The sequence below is a fragment of the Colossoma macropomum genome, unplaced genomic scaffold (genome assembly GCF_904425465.1).
Source record: "Colossoma macropomum unplaced genomic scaffold, Colossoma_macropomum, whole genome shotgun sequence".
In the NCBI taxonomy this organism is placed as follows: domain Eukaryota; kingdom Metazoa; phylum Chordata; class Actinopteri; order Characiformes; family Serrasalmidae; genus Colossoma; species Colossoma macropomum.
In genome coordinates, this window is record NW_023494799.1 from 6,342,682 (window position 1) to 6,348,712 (window position 6,031).

Genomic DNA, 6,031 nt, shown 5'->3' on the forward strand with positions numbered 1-6,031 from the left:
CTCCTCCCTCTGCCTCTCCCGGATTATGTCCTTCTTCTTGAAGAGGGTGATTTTGGGGAAGCAGTTGCAGGCTGTGGGACTGGGTGGGGAACGCAGCTCCATCTCCTGCTCCGTCTCCTGTGGAGCTACTGACTATAAGATACAAAATGACCGGGTTAATACAGGTGTGGTTACTCAGTGTTTGATAAAGAGCTGCCGTGCACTATTAATGTTGTACCTTTGTCATCTTTCTCTGCTTCTGGTTTCTCTTCATCTTTCTCTCTTCTGCTCTTTCCTCATATAGTTGTTGTGGTCTGGTTTGGAAAATCACAAATAAGAAAACATACATACCAATTTATAGTTATTGGTTTTGTTTAAGGATTTAACTGCTTCACCATCCACTGCTTCATTACCAGAAGAGTGAATGTGAAATAGTTTACACTCCAAATTAAACATGAGACTGTCCAATTTTAAATGTTGTCTGACACAAGATTCTAATCCAACATCTTGAATACTGGTTCGGCCTCTCAGGCACAGTTTTAGAATGGTTTAAATCACATTATGTAATAGGCAGTTCATGGTTTTAATGGGAAATCAAGGCTAACATTTACTCAATTTTATACCCAAAGAAACATTGTTTAATTTCAGTAAATTAGATACTGTAAATATTTTCTGAATAGTACGGTAACCTGTTTCTGACAATGGAAGTCACAATAATGAGAAAGTTTCCCATAATTATGACTTAGGATCGCATAAGCATGACTTAGAATCTCATAATTATCATTTCTCTCTCAAGCATGACTTAGAATGTCATAATTATAACTTAGTATCCCATAAGAATGATTTTGCACATCAAAATGACTTATTCGCTCATAATTAGGACTTATAATAAGAGATACTATATGAATTTATTTTACATTTACTTTTTCTAAATAACAGTAGATTAAAAGAACATTTAGCAGTAGATGAAAGAAAACATTCATAAACTGTGTTTTTTTAGTTAAAAATAAACCGGATTAACTTAGTCACTGAAAAGTAAAGGGAAATCTGTTCTCCACTGCGGATAATCGCTCAGTAGATGAGCTGATGTTAGAGCTGCAGCTGTAAAGCCGCGGTTGGTCAGGCGAGTTTCTAACGGCAGCTGTTCCAGCAGCACAAGTTCAACTGTAAAGAACCGAGCAAAATGAACCGGTACGAAAGAACGATTCGTGAATCGCACATCACCGGTAGAGTTTGTTCACAAACAGCTGCTGAACTTTAGTTCTTTTTCTACGAACAGAGCTGCATAAATCAGAGTTACACTGACCTTTTGGTGACCTCGCTGACGGACCGGTTAACGATGCTTCCGCGACGAAAAACCGTTTGAGGAGAAACCGATTGCTCTTTGGTAGTTATTTATGACGCCCCGTCACCATGGAGACGAGGCTCTATGACGTCACAACGGACGCATTTTGCCCATAAATATATTTCTATTCCAATTAATTACGTTTAAAGCCAAAGTACGTAAATAACGGTTTTATCTGCATTCATCAAAAACAGGACTGCTAAACGCCAGAGGGCGCTCGTGAGCGAGTCCACAGTGAATGGGGCGAATGGAGTTAAACGGCTAAAAGCGAAAAGTGTAAATAGTTTCTGATCACCTGCCCAGAACTATCCTTTAATTTTAGAAAGCAGAAGGATGTAACGTAAGAGTGCTGTATTCCGTACAGTACTTCGGCACTTTTCGCGTTTCAGCAGTTGTTACGGAAAGACCCGAAGTCATACAGGATGTAATGATTGGTTGGACTCTGCAAAATCTGCGTAGCAACCAGGATGCATTTTGATTGGTCACATTTGGGCCAATACTTTTAAAGAAATAGGAAAAAAAAGCGTCATCTGCGTCAACGGTTTGTACCGTCAGTATTCCGTACACCAGCTTCCACAGAAGGAGCGGTTTTCCGTACAGTGTTTTCCCTGCATTTTATTTGAAGTTTTATGACATCTAATTGCATTAAATTATACATTAACTGATTATACTGATTATGAAAGTGAATTAATATAAACAATATGTGCAGTGAATGAGGCTACCATGGAAAGAAGCCCAGGAAAGTGAGTCAGTGCTGTTAAGCTGCGCATCTGAAAGGAGTCTGCTAAGGTAAATTAGCTGACGGTGTAAACTTAGATTAACAACTCAGTACTAAACATACTGTGTTTCATGGTGATGATCCATTGTTTGATATTCGTTTAAGTGTTAAATATTATGTTTAAACGTGCAAAAATGCATTTTAACTGGTGGGGAAAGTTTACCCCACCCTATTTACATTCGCATCCCGCCATGTTCGGCTCACGCCGGGGGTCGGTCACTATTCGCACAGATTTGATGTCCAAACCCAGCCTAGATGGTCTTGCCAACCGATTTGATGAAAAAAAAGGATTTATGACAATGTCTCAGATGTATTGTTGACAAATGTCAAGAAAGTACTTTTTATTACACAAACAGGAAAAGTTTCAAGTGTACGGAATACCGTGCTCTTTCGTTATTTCACTAAAAACCAAAGGAAACACCTGTAGCTACGTTTCCTTTTTTCTACAAACGGGTTTTGGGCAGCAGGACACGAGCAGAACTGCTACTGAGTGCTGACTGTTTACCGAGCGGAGCAGCTCATTGGCTGTTCGCGCTCAGTTCAAAAGCACTCAAAAATATAACAACGATATTAAAATGTTTTATGCTGTTCTACGTTTAGAAAATGGATGTATTATTTTGTATTCAAAATGTTTAGACATTTATGAGCTATGATTTTGCTCAAATGCTCCATCTTAAGCCCTTCATTTTGGACTCGCTCCGGAGCGCCCTCTACCGTTTGATAGACCCGCAACACTTTACAAAGTGGAAATTCTCCTCTCTAAAAGTTCTCTAGTTTGTTCACAAACAGCTGCTGAACTTTAGTCCTTTTTCTACGAACAGAGCTGCGTAAATCTGAGAGTCACACTGACCTTTTGTTGATCTCACTGACGGACCGCTTAACGATACCTCCGCGACGAAAAACCGTTTGAGGCTAAACCGACTGCTCTCTGGTATTTATACCCGCTCGTCACCATGGAGACGAGTCTCTATGACGTCATAATGCCTGGTGGATGCCTTTTGCCCATAAATGGATTTCCGGATTAAAAAAGCCTCCACAAAGAAAATAAAATTAATTAATTACATTTAAAGCCAAAATATATAAATAACGGTTTTATTTATATCTGCATTTTTTATTTATATCCTACATTTATTGATTCATGCATTTATATTTTATTGAGTGGTTTATTTCAGTAATTCTTTCTTCTTAATAAAATACACTAAATCTCCACTCTATTATTTAATCATACAGACAATATTCTGTGTCTAATCATGTGAAAAAGCAGTGCGGTTACCTGTTTAGAGACTGACGGTGGAGATTTTGAGCCGAGGCTAAAATAATCAATGTTTCTGTCATTTACAGAATGGCTATAGTTTTTGCAATATTCATACTTTTTTTTCATTTAACTTTTATATGTAACTTAGTGTGAATTTGACACATAAATTGACATAGCAAGCCAGCTAACGTCAGTTATTCATACTAAGCTGATATTGTGGCAAAATTAAAGGCTAGATTAGCACTTGTAGCCTAGCATTAGCTTTGCCATTGCTTATCCAAATATAAAAAGTCTAATAAAACCACACTACATGTAAAAGTTTTGAAATCCTTTTAATGTCTAAAGAAAAATTATTAGTCCCTTTTGAGATAAAATAAGGCCAAAAAGGTTTATAAAATACTTTTTCATTAGGAAGTTAATTTAAACCAACGGTGTAGCTTTGAAAATGTTTCCAAAAGCTGCACTATAGCAGATTCACTGCATTAATCAACAGTTACACTCTCAGAAAAAAGGTATAAAACTGTCACTTGGTCACTGCGGGACCCCTCGTGTCACTGGGGTGGTACCATCAATGGTACATCTCAGTACCTTTAGTCAGAGAACATGATTGTACCAATTGTCCTATCTAGAACCTTCTTGAAATGGGTTCTATATAGCACCAAAAACTGTTCTTCTATTGTGACAATGTCAAACTTGTAGCAATAAAAGACCCTTCTGGGTGTTATATATACCGTTTTCTAAAGGTTCTATATAGAACCATCTCTACTAGTTATCTATCAGTCTGAAGAACCCTTTCATGATGTAAAGAAACCTTTAATCATAGAGAGGGTTCTTTGTGTGTTCATGGTTCTATATAGAACCAATTTCTTTACTAAAGAACTCTTGAAGATCCATCTTTTCTAAGAGTATAGTTATATTCCAAATCATATAAAAGACACTTGATGAACAGTTTACTGCGGGAAACATGAAGAGTACTGGCTGCAGTATTTTGTGCACCATAAGCTATGAAAAAAAACCTTTTTGCAAATATCTAACATGAAAATTTTGTCTGGTTGCCTTTTTATTATCGATAGTTCAAATATATATTTTTATATATTTCTCACACCTGAGGGCTACTTTGTGTATTCAGACTTTAGAAAAGGCCACAAAGTCAACCTGGATGTTTAAACATCGACCGGATGGACATGTAAGATTTGTAAATGACTAAATTATAACTCAGGAACACATATTTGAGAATAAGTGCCATTATTTGAAAATGCTTGGATAAGTATGAATCCCATACATGTAACTAGTTATTACCCTCCTTAAAAGAGTTTCAGACGTACAACATTATACCATTTTAACTGGAAGGGAAAGTTTGTGAACAAGCTTAATGTTGGTTTAAGAAAGTCAATGCCATGAAGTCTCAGGTGGTTGCTGAAGTGTTGCTATGTTGTTCCAGGTGGTTGCTAAGTCATAGCTAGGCTGTTGTTGTGGTATCCCAGGTGGTTGCTATTGGTCCTAAAAGCAAAAGCACAATTCTACGATTCTGCAAAGTTTTCTAGAGCCCACTTTCACATTCTTGTTACATCTTCATTATGACTTAACACTCATCACAAATCACTTAAAATATTCTTTATTAAGGCACTTATACAATATTTTCATATTATAAAATATTAAGAAAAATTTAGTAAAATGTTTTTAGAAAATTAAATAATGCATGTATTGGCCTATCAGAAGCTTAAGAGTGCTTTTACATTCAATGTATGGAGAGGACCAACAGTCTATGCTATTGACTACTGGTTCTCTATAACTCTACAAAGACCTTTGATTCGATTCATTCATTTTGTTACATTAGAACTGAACACCAACACAACACAGTACCATACACTAATATGCTCCAGTTAAAGTACAGGCTTAAATGGGGCACTAAAATTGGCATAAAACTGAAAAATTGTACAGTAAGATGGTGTATTTAAGGAATACAATGACTGCAGTTTTTCTGCTGTGAACTGATGTCAATTCTTTACTATGTCCACGACGCATTTCACGTCCAACCACTCTGACTGACTTTGTTTACATCTTAACCACTTAATTAAACTTTGAATTGTCCTCTGATGTCTCTATAGATGATATGTGACTTTGTTCGGGGTCAAAAATGCCCAGATGTGCTTTTACAAGCCCCTTTACAATCCTATGATTTGGCTCCAGAATAAAACAAGCTGTTGTCCCTTTTTGGGGGGCTCTGGAATTACATTGATGAGATCTGCGCCCATTTGCTGGTTTACAGTGAGGCACCATGATGGATCACACAGAAGAAACATGTCCAAATAGACACAGGCAGGAAAATAAAATGAACCTCCATGTAAATCATCTACGTCAGCAAAGTATTTAGTTAGCCATGCTAGTTATTTGAATGTTGCTAATAGCCAATGTTACCTGTAATAGCTACTGGCTTTCAATCTCGACAACAACACGAAGTAAATCAGTAAAAAGTTGTTAGCTCACTATGAAAATTTCAGTTTAACATAATGTGGCTTCAATCACTAAAAAGTGGATAAAATCACACAGCATGGCGAGCTATGGATTTTGGAATTGGCCTGTTTTACCGCCCTCTTTTACAAATGCGAGATTTGCATTTGAAAAGGAGACAACAGATTATGTATATACGGAGTTCCATACGTCCGTACTTCGA